General features: G+C 58.9%; 1 protein-coding gene across 3 annotated transcripts in view; it reads left to right on the top strand.

The window, feature by feature from the left end:
* The first annotated feature begins 274 nt into the window (after nt 1-274).
* Nucleotides 275-12,803, top strand: part of DNMT3A (DNA methyltransferase 3 alpha) — a 102,027-nt gene continuing 89,498 nt past the window's right edge. For 2 of the 3 annotated variants that reach the window (XM_063077613.1, XM_063077615.1), the window contains exon 1: nt 275-345. The gene's annotated coding sequence lies outside the window, so the exon portion shown is untranslated. Of the gene's footprint in view, nt 346-845; nt 936-12,803 lie in introns of those variants that run through there. The other variant, XM_063077614.1, reaches the window with a different exon arrangement.

The raw sequence follows: 12,803 nt of genomic DNA, 5'->3' as shown, positions 1-12,803 counted from the left end.
CCTTCAAGGCGGCTCATCGCACAGAGGTGCTTGAGCCTCCAGGACGGCCCGGAGGGGCTTGGCGCTCCCACATTGGCCCTGCCGAGCCGGCTGGCCTCAACTCCGCGGCGGCACCTGGCCGGGGGTTGCGGCGTGGCTGGGCCGGCGCTGCTGTCCCCAGCCCCAGTGCTGAGGCAGGCGGAGTGCAGTGGGCTCTGGTGGAGGTCGGGAGAACTGCAAGGCGAAGGCCGCCGGGGGCTCCGCGGGCTGCGGGGGGAGGCACTTGACACCGGCCCGGGGAGAGGAGGGGCCGCTGTCCCTGCGGCCAGTGCTGGATGCGGGGACCCAGGGCAGAGGCAGCGCCAGGTAGCGGGGCGCCCCGCGGGGGGAGGGCTGCAGCAAGCCTCGGGGCTCGGCTCCGGCCCGAGGGGCCCGGAGCGCGGCCGAGGCGGGGTGCTCGGGCCCGGCGCACGGTCCGGGCGCTGCGGGGTTCAGCCCTCCGCCTCGCAGCGTGCGGGGACCCCCGGCGGGGCCACAGGGGCCGAGAAGTCGGGCCGAGGGCGCTAGGACCGGCCGCGCGCCCAGGCCGCTCGCGCCGCGGCGCCCCGGGGCCCCCCAGTCGGCGCTGCCTCCCGGGCCGGCTCCGCAGCGCCGGGGCCCGGGCCAGCGCGGCCGCGGGGGGCGAGCGGCGGGCGGAGGCCTGGGCCCGCGGGCGGCCGGAGGGAGGGAAGGAGGAAGGCGGAGAGAAGGGGTGGGAGGGGGGGACCCGGCGGAGGAGGCGGAGAGAGGGAGCGCGACAGCGAGCGGAGGGAGGGAGCGAGCGAGGCAGGCAGGCGGGCCGGGAGGGAGGGAGGGCGCGCGGGCGGCGGCGGCGGCGAGAGCAGAGGACGAGCCGGGACGCGGCGCCGCGGCACCAGGGCGCGCAGCCGGGCCGGCCCGACCCGACCGGCCACACGGTAATGAGCGCCGCCGCTGGCGGCCCGGGAGGCCGGCTCGGAGGCGGGCAGGAAGGAGGGGAGGCCGGGCAGGGGGCACCGCGGCGGGCAGTGCCCAGCTCGGGGCACGCTCCTGGAGCCCTGCAACTCGGCGCCCGGCGCCCGCGGGCCGGGGCTGCGGGCGGGGACGGCGGGCCGGGCGGGCCGGGGGATTTCAGGGTTTGTTTATGTCCCCGCAGGCTCGGCAGGCGCCCCCTCCCGTCCCGCCCGCTCCCGGCGCGGACCCCCCTCCCCGCCCCCGCCCGGCTCCGGGCTCAAGTTCAAGTCTATACAATGCCGCGGGGGGCCCCCTCCACCGCCGGCCTCAGCCGCGGTGCCCGGCTCGGCGCTGCCGCAGGGGCCCCGGCCTGGCCGCCCCCGCCTTCCGGGCTCCGCTCCCGCCCCGCGGCCCTGCCTGGGGCCTAAGGCCGGGGCGCTGGAGGGCGCGGACCCCAACCCGGAATAATCGGCCCCCGTCGTGGTCCGCGAGGAGCGGGGGAGGGGGGCGGGGGCCGGGCCCAGCACAGGCTCCGCGGCGGCGGCAGAAAATGGCAGCCTGGCACGACCCGGCCCCCCGCCCCTCCCCCCGGCTCCCGGCCCTCCTCGGCCCGGCGGGGCGGGGGACCCGGGAGGCCCCCGAGGGCGGACCGAGGGGTGATCGCGGGGCCGGGGAGCGCTGCGCAGCGATCCTCCTCCGGCCACCTGTGGCTGGGGGTGCGGGGCACCAGCGGATCCGGGAGGGACGGCGGAGTGGCGACAGTGCCCACTCGGGGGACACACCTCCCCACGGAGAGCCGGGCGGCGCGGGTGGGGGTGTCGTGCCTGGCTCCTCCCTGCTCCTGCCGCGGGCCGTGGGAGCCGGGGCGGCGGTGGCGGCGGCGCCGCAGTGTGGGGGCGGGGCGGGGGCGGGTGAAGATCCCGGCCCGGGCCGCTGGGTCCGGAAAATGCGGGGGTGTCGGGAATGGAGGGGCCGGGGCTGGGAGCTGCGCGAGTGGGGACGGCCGGGTCGCCCCCTGCAGCAGCCCCCCGCGCACACACGCACGCGGACACACTCACGCGCACCCCCGCCGGGCCGGTGCAGACGTGTCCTTGAGAGCTTCGCATCCGCACGCTGAAGGACGAGGCCCCGCCGAGGTTGCGGGTTCGGGGTCTTTGGCCCCGAGTCCCCGCGCCCCGGGAGACCCGGACCTTCAGAGCCGCAGGCGGCCGCGGTCCGTGTCCCGCCCTCACCCCGGCTCCCCTCCCCCAGGCCGCCCTGCCCTCCCTTCCCTCCAGCGCGGACCGAGTTGGCGCTGGTCCAGGGCCCGCCCCCGGCCTCCCCCAGCCCCTCAGCGCTGGGGCCCGCGGCCCTCGGGCTGCCAAACTGCGCTTCGCTTTCCTGGAGCCTCCCTTCTTAGGGGCACCCTCTCCCTTCCGTCCCCGCCTCTGCTGTTTTCTCCATCCCCTCCGTCCTTCCTCTCTCTGCTGCGAGGCCTGTTGAGTAGGTGTTGGCGCCTGGGTGCGTAGTGGGGGGCCCGCAGGTTCTCGGGGACCCTCCCCCCAGCTCGCGAGGGGAGCCCCCTGCGGCTGCACCTTGACCCAAGATGGCGTCCTGCGCCCAGCTGGGCAGCTCTGGCCTGCGTGGGCGGGGGAGGAAGGGCTGGGGCCCCACAGCCACGCCACTCGCCCCCTTTCCAACCAGCAGGGACAGGAGCCTGCGGGAGAAGCGCCCTCCGCCCTGTGACCCAACTCGCCCCTCACTGCCGTGCCCAGAGACTGCCATCAGCATCCCCGGGGACTGTTGAGTCTTCATGTTTCACCCTGGGCTGCCAGCGGCTGAACCGCCTCCTGGGCGGGCGGGCGGGCTGCGAAGGGATCCTGGGATCAGGTGCTGCTCCAATGTGCCTCCTCCCTCCCGGGCAGATGTGACAGCTGCAGCCGGGGAGCTATTCCCCTTGCGCGTTGCTGGGGTGGTAGGACTGGCCTGTGGGGTTTGGGGAGCCCAGCTGTCAAGCGGACCCTCTCAGGCTATCCGCTGTGCTGGCAGGGGCCATCTCCAGGTAGTTTTCTGAGCCTCCGGCCTTTGGAGAGTTGGACTGTGGGGAGTTCTTCCTGGGTTTCTGGCGCAAGGTGGTCCGCCTCTGCCTGCAGGTTCCATTGAGGCCCTGGTTGGGCCGCTTGACAGGCAGCTGTGTCAAAGTGCGCGTCCGTGTGTGTGTGTGTGTGTGTGTGTGTGTGTGTGTGTGTGTGTGTGTGTGTGTGTGTGTGTGTGTGTGTGTGTGCGCGCGCGCGCGCGTGTGTGTACATGTGCCGCATCCATCCGGCCAACTTGTGCAGCGAGTCTGGCACCTGTCTGCCTCCCCTCCTGGGGCCCCTCTTCTCTTCTGGGCCCTGGTGCCCTCTCTAGCCTCTTGTCCAGCTCCTTGGTGCTTGTCTTCAGCTCCTCATCCAATAGGCAGCTCCTGGTTCCTGCTGACCTAGGCTTTGTTACACACACCCCGCTGCCCCCAGGCATGATGCCTTCAGGAGGAGACTGACCCTAGGGAAGGTGAATTCCTTCCAGGCTGCCCTCTGAGCACTGGAGAAGCCTGGAAGAGGACGTCAGTGGCCATCTGTCAGGGTGTCTGCAGACAGGATTCCTCTGTGGGGTGGGGGTTGGACTGGAGCTTGAAGGTCCAGTCCAACTTTAACATTCTATGGCTCTGATTCTTGCGGTGGAATTTCAGACCCAGGAATGGGGGCAGGGTGGTCTGTTTTTCGCCGCACACACAGCGTATGGGGAAGGCTTCCCAGGAGAGGGAGGTATGAGAGAGAGCAGGGCCTCCTAGGGGGTGGGTCTTGGAAAGGAGAGGTGGTGGAAGGGGAGGGGGCCCTGCAGGAGACAGGTTTCTCACGGCTGACTCTGCAGAGGGTGTAAAGTACAGCCTCCATTAAGCCTTCACATGTGTGTGTCCTGTAAGTTGATGTGTGTGTGTGTGGACAATTTCTGAGGTTTCCTTCCCAAGTTCAAGTCACAGTAAATCCCTCAGTCCCCTATGGAAACTTTACTATCACTTTCACCCCCATCTCTGCCATTGGTCCTCTCAGAAAGCCAGCCAGGAAGACAGGACAAGCCGTAAACTCTTTTTGTCCAGGGACACCGGGCAGGAGGAAGTGGAGCCAGGCCTGCACTGGGGGAGCTGAGGCTGCCCCACGCCACTGTCTTTCCTGGGCTGCCGCCATGGGTCTCTCCTCTCAGTTTGTGATCTTCAGGAAACGAGGACCTTGCCTTGACCACCACTGAGCCCCCTGTTGGACATTTGACAGGGCTTCCTGGGGTGTCTGCTGAGTGGCAGGAAAGCTCTGTCGACGTCCCTGCCCTCTCCCGGGAGGCAGCAGAGTGGCCGGGCTCTCCACTCCCCGGGCTCCCCTGGGCACTGTCTCCTTACAGGCTGGTTAGGCTCACGCCTCCCTGAGAGACCCAAGTTCTTTCCCAGCAGCAGCCTGGGCTTCCTCCCTCCCTTGAGGCTCCTTTTTTGGGGGAACCAGGGAGAAAGGAGACTCTGAGAGCAGCCTTGCGGGCACTCTAATGGGTGATTTAAAAACAGACCACCCTGTCCCCATCCTTGGGCCTGAAACGGTACTATCAGAGTCCAAGCCTTAGAATTCCAGATTGCAAGAGAAGAACTTTAAGCTCTGAGAGCACTTAGTTGGGCGCTGTTTGAGGTGGGGGAGGGATAGGCCTTGTTCTTCCTATGGTTGGCAGTGCCTGAGGCCAGAAGGGCCACTTATGTGCCTGTCACACATGCAGTTCTCTCCCTCAGCCCTTCCTGCTGCCTCCAGCTTGCTGGCCTGGGGTCCTCGACTTGATGCCCGTATCCCCCCGAGTCCCATGCCCTGCTGATAGTTGAGGGTGTCTGGCCCCGAGCAGTCAGGGCCAGGACACAGCTCTCGGGAGTCGTTTCCACTTCCGTTTTGGTATCTCATAGGTACTAGAGCCCATCAGGAACACATCTGCCCATTGAGGCTAGGTTTCTGCAGGAACTTTGCTGCTTCCAGGCAGGGCCTTAGTAAACTAAAGGTGCCAGATTCCTTTCCACTTAAATTTTCAGGGCTCATTTTCAGTGATTTCTCTCTTTTGCTATTTTTCTCTAAAAGCCTGACCAAATCTGAGATCCATGAAGTGTCAACCTGAGATCTATATCTGTGTCTGAGCTGCCCCCACTTGGCTAGGTGTGTGGGCAAGACAGGGTTGGGCACATGTGTGTCTGTGCATGTCTGCCGGTGCGTGGTGTGCAGCCACGTGGGGACAGCTAGGACTTGCCTCCACGTGAGCCACTTTCAAGGCAGCATAAGCGAGGGCCCTGGGGTCAGAAGGAACTCTGATTTGACCCCTTCCCAGCTGTACCATCTTGGGCAACTAACTTAATGTCTCTGAGTCTCAGTTTCCTCACCTGTGACACGGGAGTACACGCAGACTCTACCTCACAGGCTGTTGTGAGGATGAATGAGACAAGGTGCGTTACTATCCTAGCAGAGTGTCAGTGCTTGCCGTTAGTTAGCTGTGACTGTTCTCTTCATGTGGGCGGCTTGCGTGGGCTGGCACTGCAGGAGGTGCTCTGAGAAGTCTTGTCCACCTTCCTGCCTCTTCTGCAAAATCTTGGTTAGATGAGGACAGCACTGATTCTGATTCAAAATCTTCGGAGGTGGCAGGCTCCTGAGCACCACTTTGCAATCTGTTCTGGAGTTAACAGTTTGCACAGTCAACAGGTTGTTTGTGTATTCACCTTAAATTCCTCCACCATCGCTATCCTTCCAGCTCTTTATTCTTATTCTGTCTTGAGTGCAGTAGCATTTTCCCACCCTGTTTGCTTCTCTTTACCAGAGATTTGCTGATCATCTCCTCCGAGCAAGGCCCTGTGCTTGCTTTGAGGGGACACCGTTGAGTTTAGGATGTACCCAAATAATTAAAGACTGCAGAGTGAGACTAGGGGCGGGGAAGAGGGAGAAATAAAGTGCTCAAAGGAGAGTGAGGTCATAACCAATCGAGGAGATCATGAGGGCTTCTTGGAGGAGGTGGCACCTCAGAAGGGCCTCAGAGCACAGAAGTGGGGCTTCCAAGCCAAGGGAAGCCAGGCTGTTGGAGAAAGGATGTCATCTGGGGTGGCTGTAATACCCTGGAGGTGGACTGGGGCCTCAGTTGTGCTGGGGGCCAGGCTGAGGTCCCCCATAGGTTTGAGGGGAGGGTCCCTGCACTCCTGTATTGGTTATGGAGAATCGCTCTGAACTGTCCTGCTTGTGGTGGCTGTAGGGGGTGGGGAGTGGAGAGAGGACAGGACAGAAGGGAGGGATGGGAAGGGGCCATCTGAGCTCATTTGGTATAGGATCTTGATTTTCTCTCTCCCGTAGACTAGAGCTTAAGAGCTCAGACTTGGAAAGGAACAGAATAGGGTTTAAATTACACCACCTCCAGGGGGTTGTGGTGATTAAGGGAATCACCAGGGTAAGGTCTGATCTGCATGCCAGTCATGGCAATCACAGTGTGGATGGCGGCAAGAGGGTCACTTATCCAGCCTCCCAAAGGTCTCAATGTCCCCACTCATCCACCCCCTAGGCTGAGGTGCCCCAGCATCCAGAACATTCCTGCAAGGGGCTGCAAACGCAGAGGGAAATAGGGGAGGAACATCAGGTTCCCACCTCTGCAGCCCTGCCGCCTCACCGTACCTCCCCCATACTCAGCAGAACCACCACCAACTCAGAGTGCAGGTGCCTGGGCTGGTGGTTGAGGACCCCAGGTGTGGGCGCAGGTGCCTGGCATCCCCCAGCAAGGATGACCAGTGGGCAGGGCCCTCCAGACCAAATCTCCCTTGCTGATCACATCGCCGGCCACCAGCCAGTCTGGAGGACAGCGACAGGTTGGGTGGGGGGAGGTGCTGACACCTGGGGCTTTCATAGCCGAATCCCAGTATGTGGTGGATTTTTTAAGCAGGAACTGCATTGGCCACTCTCGTCCTGCTGTGGTCCTCTCTGACCCCCGAGGCTTCCTAGCCTTACTTAGATATATGACCAGCTTCTTAATTTTGTCCTTCCTTTGGTCACGCCCCTGCTCGCCGTCATCCCTATTGATCTTCCCTCTCTGTTTCTGTTTCAAATGTCAAGGTCATCTTAAATCCTGAGCGAGTTATTAGCTGCTCTGTCTGGGTGCACAGAGGGGACCATCTCTTGCAGCCAATAACTGGAGAGCTGGACTCGGGTCTACTGACTCCCAGCCTAGAGTTGTTCTTGCTGTAGATGAATTGGGGGTGGGTGCAGAAGATGTTCCAGACATAATAGGTCAGCTAGACCATGGGGTTCCAGTCTTCTTTACTTGAAAAGGTAAAAAGATGCTTAAAGAGGAGATTTTGGGGGCATGGGGTTAGATTTGGGGTTTGCTGAGCTATTGGTTGAATGTAGGCAGTGTCACTGTGAAGGAATCGTCCTGCATGATTAATTTTATAGATTCTGAAAGGATAAGTAAATTTGTGGATAAAGGGGAATCTATTTAGATTCCTCAAGAGCTTTTGAAATGAGGTAGTAAGCGTGTCTGCTCTGATGTGTTAGATGTCACTGAGGTGGTGCTGGGTTACCAAAGAAAGTGTGCACAGTGTAATCTCATTTTTGTAAAAAATTCCTTTATAATATGTACAAATATACACATTTATAAGCTTGTACATACATAGAAAAAGTGGTCTGGAAAGGATTCATACCAACCTGTCAACAGAGATTTTGCCTTTTTACTTTATACACTTTTGTATTCTTTGAAAAAATGTAAATGAACATGTGTTACTTTCTTAATGACAAAAACAAAAATAAAATCACATCTTTTTAAAGTCTGTGGATAAGAATATGAAAACAAAATTAAATCACCCTAGAGCTGAGAGATGGACTCTTTTTTATAACGGGTAAGAAACTGGCTTGGAGACTGACAGCAAGGGGTAGGTTACTCAGGAACTTGTCTTTTCTGGAAGGTTGCAGAGAGAAATATTGCAGACACCAAAGGCCTGCACCGGTAGGACTGGGTGAGAGCAGAAAATCTGCAGCTGGCGGCTGCCTGGTTCACACGAGGGACAGTGGGCAAGGGTAGTTTTTAGGATGGGGACTCGAAACTCAGTTCTGACCCAGGATGGAAACAAGTCATTGAGGAGCTTCCCAAAAGGTGTCAGTCTGGTTGTGGCCCGTACGGTTTCCCAGAAACTGGAGATATAATGGGGTTACGGAACTCAGGAGATGTAACTGGGTCACAGAGCTCAGGTGACCCAGCCCGGGCACAAGGGACCTGAGGAGGCCGCACTCAAGGAGGACCAGTTGAGGCTTCAGGAGGCCACACCAGGAGTGGAAGGATGCTTGGGGAACTCGTCTGGCATGTGGGCTCAAGTTGTGCCCAACTTTGTGATCTGGGGGCTCATGAACAGGTGGCAGCGACCCACGTGTCAGGGTGGAGAGGTGAGGAGGGGCAGGTACAAATTCCTCTGCCTGCCATTATCTGGCTACCCCAGGAGGCTCAGGGCTGGTTGCCTGGCAACAGCGCCCACCTTCCCTTCCACAGCCCTCTCCCCGACCTGGACCATGGGTGCCACTAGGTGCCTCCTCTCCCTTCTGAGGCTGCCCCTGAGAAATGCAACACAAGAAGGGGTCTGTGCACTTCTTTGGTCCCACCCCCAGAATAAGGCAGGAAGAGAAATAAAAGGACCTGTCACGTGGGGGCAAGTGCAAGGCTGGTCCCTCTGCGGACCGGCCCCTTTGTCCCAGGCTGGTAGGGGACAGATGTGCAGAGTGAAAAAGAAGCTCGAGGGTCGGCAGACCCGGATTCGTGTCTCGGCCCTACTATGCTCAGTTGCTGTGAGCCCCAGACAGCTTTAGTTCAGCTGCAGTGTTTTCATTTGTACATCAGGAATAAGAAGGCACCCGCATCTAACACGGGTGGCCCCAGTGAAATGAAATATATCATGAAAACAGCCAGCGCGGGGTGGCACACAGTAGGTGCTCAGGAGGTGTGAGTTCCTTTTCTTTAAGTGGGAGTCAGCTCAGAGCAGCGTGAGGGCGAGGACGACCCCGCAAAGGCCCCGTTGTGCTGGGAGACCCTGTGAATGTTGCTTGTCTTTCTTGCCAGCCCTTAGGGTGAAGGGAACAGAGTCGGTGAGAACGACCCCCAAGCCCATGTGGACTCTGACTGTGGGTTGGGGGCAGGGGGAATGGCAGGGACAGAGAAAGATGTCTCTGTCCACCTCAGCTTTCTCTGTCTGAGCCAGGTCCCTTTTCCAGTGCCAGCAGGGAGTTTCTGGGCCTCTGTTTCTTCCTCTGTAAAGCCAGCGTTTGGCTGCACCTTCATTCATCTCTTCAGAGTCCCCTGCCCATGTGGGGACCAAGTAGGTTCCCCAAGCCCTGCTTTCTGGTCTCTTTGGGACCAGTCAGGCAGTGGCCTCCACTGGGTGCTGGGTCTGCTGGCAGGGCTGGCTCTGACCAGGGCCTGGAGGCATAGGAGGGTCTAGACCACAGCCTGGCCTGGCAGTTGGCATCCAGCGGTGGCTCCTAATGGTTTTATTAGCAGCAACAATGTGGTGCTTGTTGCCATCCGCTCACAGGCTGTGGTTCCCAGCCCAACTGGTGGTGGCCTGAGGGCCCTGCCTGGTACTGGCAGCTCAGCTGGGAAGCCCAGTGGGGCTGGGCAGTTGTCTCTGAGTTGTCTTCTGTCAACACCCTCCCAGCAGCCTGGAATCAGAGAGAGCTGGGCACAGCATGATGAGACGCCCGGCCCCCACGCTGGCAGCACTGGGGTTTTCTCGCCGGAGGTCCCTTGTTTCAGATCCGTGATTAATCTTCATCAGTTCATTTATGAAAGACCTACTGGGTGCCAGCAGTAGCTACACAGATGAAAGGAGCTGGAAGCTAGGTGGGGAGTCTGGCAAGGGAGATGGTCACAGTGTGGCAGGCGGAAGGAGGCCTGGCAGGGTGTGCCTGGGCATTAATGGGGCTCAGAGGAGGGAAGTCTAATTTGGGGGGAGGGAGGATCCGGAAGGGCTTTCTAAAGGAGAGAACGCTTGAGCTGAGCCTCCAAGGGCAGGGAGCAGTTAGCTGGGCACTTCCTGTCCCTTGTGGCTGGAGAGGAGGGAGTGATGGGATAGGAGACCGGAGGCCTAGGCCAGGCTGGGCATGGGAGGCTGGGATGTAATCGATGGGCGATGGTCTTGGAGTAACATGCCCATATTTATATTTGAGAAAGGTCATTTTGGGGCATCAAGGAGGAGAAATTGGGCAGGTGATGTTGGGGGCAGGGAGCGTAGGTAGAAGGCTGGTGCAGAAATCCAGGGGAGCTGCGTATGGGCCTGGAGGAAGGATGCTTGGTGCGACATTTAGGCAGCAGAGTCATTAGCAATGGCTGAGTGATGGAGGGAATGAGGGAGTCACAGGGGACCCTCTGATTTCTGGCTCAGCCAGCTGCATGGGTGGAGATGCTCTTCCTGGAGGGAGGGGGGCGCAGGTTGGTGGAGTCCTGGAGAGACTGGGAGAGATTCCCGTGGGAGGTGGGATCGGAGTTAGGGCTTGAGAGCTGGTAGGCTTTCCCCAGGGGAGTCTGGGCAAAGGCCAGGCTGGCAGGAGGAGGCAGAACCTGAGTCACAGGCCTGGAGGTGGGCGGGTCCAGCGCAATAGATTCGAAAGGCAGGTGTGTTTGATACCCTAAGTGGTAGGCCACCCCTGCAGAATTTTGAGAACAGAAAGGACTTAACCAGGTGCTTGCACCACATGCATTGGGGATGCTGATGTTTGGGGACCTGAGCCAAGGCTTCTGTTTCTTAGCAATTCCCTCAGAAGATGAGCTACAGGGCCTAGACCTTGTCCCTCCCCTCCCTGCTGCACAACCTGGGATAAGTCTCATCACACTCTGGGCATCTGTATGGACTGCAAATTGATGTCAAGCTATCGGGACTTGCAGCCATTCTCCATCCAAAGACAGGTCTGCTGAGATAGGTAGGGACAAGCTGGGGACAGCATTTTTGGTAAGCAAACAGAAAAGAAGCAAACAAAACTGTTTATAGAAGAGAAGTGAGTCTTCTGTGTGTCACATGACATGTAATCTGAAGGCTGTTTCCAAAGAATGATGGGAGAAAAATGATGGGAGCCATATCAGCATCACTGAATCCAGGCAGAGGCAGGGGACAGTGTGACGTTGTGCTGGGGCCACCAGGCTTGGTGCCGGACAAACAGTGCTTTCATCTTGGCTGTGCCACCTCCTAGCTGGGCATCCTTGGGCAGATTGCTTAACCTCTCTTAGTCTGTTTTGCCACCTGCAGAGTAGACATGACCTCACAGGCTCGTGTCTTTGTTTGTTTTGAATGTTGCTTCTTGCACAAACCTGGATACTGGATTTCACTCGCCTTTTAACAGCGTCCTCACACGGCTGGCCTCACAGGGGTTTGAGGGGCATATTTGTGCTTGTACGTTCACTGTGGCTAGGAGGGGCACTTGGGCACATGCATGCTCCCCTTCCTTCCCTGTCTTCCTTGCTGAATTTTCTCTGGCTCTTTGCCTCCCAAGACGCTTGTCCCCTCCTGTCCTCTCCATCAATTTTGAGTTCCTTCTTCCTGGGAAGGCCCATTTATCATCTTCCATTGACTCTCTTGCTCCCAATTCTTTTCTTCAAACCTGGGTCACCCCAGTGCATTTGAAGAGTGTCTTTAAGAGCTAAATGGGAATTAGGGGGGGTCAGTTCCTTTTCTCTTTTTAATACAGGGGAGGGAGGGTCTGTGCAGAACTTCCCAGGGGTTTGTGGTGAGCAAGAGGTCCAGGGAGGGCAGTTGCAGGGCCTTGTGGAACCACGGCTGGGACCTTGCCCTGTAGCTGGCTCAGTGTACCAGGGAAAGAGGTACAGAGCTCTGAGACATGAGCTTGGGGGTGACTTGGCCTGGACTGGGTAGGCTGCCCTGTTTGCAGCACCAGAGCTCAGGAGACAGTGGGGCCAGCTTCCTCTGTGTGGGGCATGAGTAGTGGCCATCAGGCTGCATTGTGGCCCTGTGACATGCAGCCGTGCCCATGGGCAATCCTTGAAGTATCTCTGCCTTTTGGAGGCTCTGGTGGGAAGATGCCTTCTCAGCAGGAGCTCTTGTGGTGGTGGTATTGGCAAGAAGGCCTGGCAAGAGTTGGGCTGTCTCTGGCTGGGGCTGGGGTGGGGACCACTGTCGATCTGAGTGTGGAAACCCATGTGATTCTGGATGGTACAGACCTGCGCAAGTGCCCATGCCACACCAGCCCTTTGGTGTGGGGCAGATATGTACTCAGGGCGTGGTGGTGTAATCAGATGAAATGTACAGCATAATTAATCTGGCATACCCTTAATGATATGCATAATTGTGCTGCATGGTAATGAGGTGTAAATGGTAAGCAGTTCACATAAATGTTTTTGTAATTGGTATTAATTTTGCAGAGGCAAACCAAGTTTATGTGGTTTTTCTCTTCTTGCTCTGTTAGTTTTCTAGTGCAGTCAGTTCCCAGGTTTTGGAGGAACTCTTTTGCAAATGTTTGTTTATAGGGCACTGTTTGGTATTTACTTGCAGAACAATGTTATGAATGGTTGAGGTTCCCAAGCTGGTTTCCAAATGCCTCTTTGGCCCATACAGTAGGTGAAATGTGCGATGTGGTGCCTGTGAAGGGGGACTCCGCCTGGGTCCTCCTGCTCCAGGTGCCCTGGAGCCTGCAGCGTGAGGGGTGTGTGTGTGTGTGTGTGTGTGTGTGTGTGTGTGTGCGCGTGCGTGCGTGCGTGCACATCTGTGTCTGTGCACGTGTGTATCTGTATGTGTTTTTCTGTGTGTGTATGTGCGAATGTGTGTATGTGTGCGTCGGTGTTTGTGTTTGTGTCTG

Source organism: Cynocephalus volans, chromosome 14, assembly GCF_027409185.1.
Source record: "Cynocephalus volans isolate mCynVol1 chromosome 14, mCynVol1.pri, whole genome shotgun sequence".
NCBI classification, from domain to species: domain Eukaryota; kingdom Metazoa; phylum Chordata; class Mammalia; order Dermoptera; family Cynocephalidae; genus Cynocephalus; species Cynocephalus volans.
This window is presented reverse-complemented; position numbering and strand designations above follow the sequence as displayed.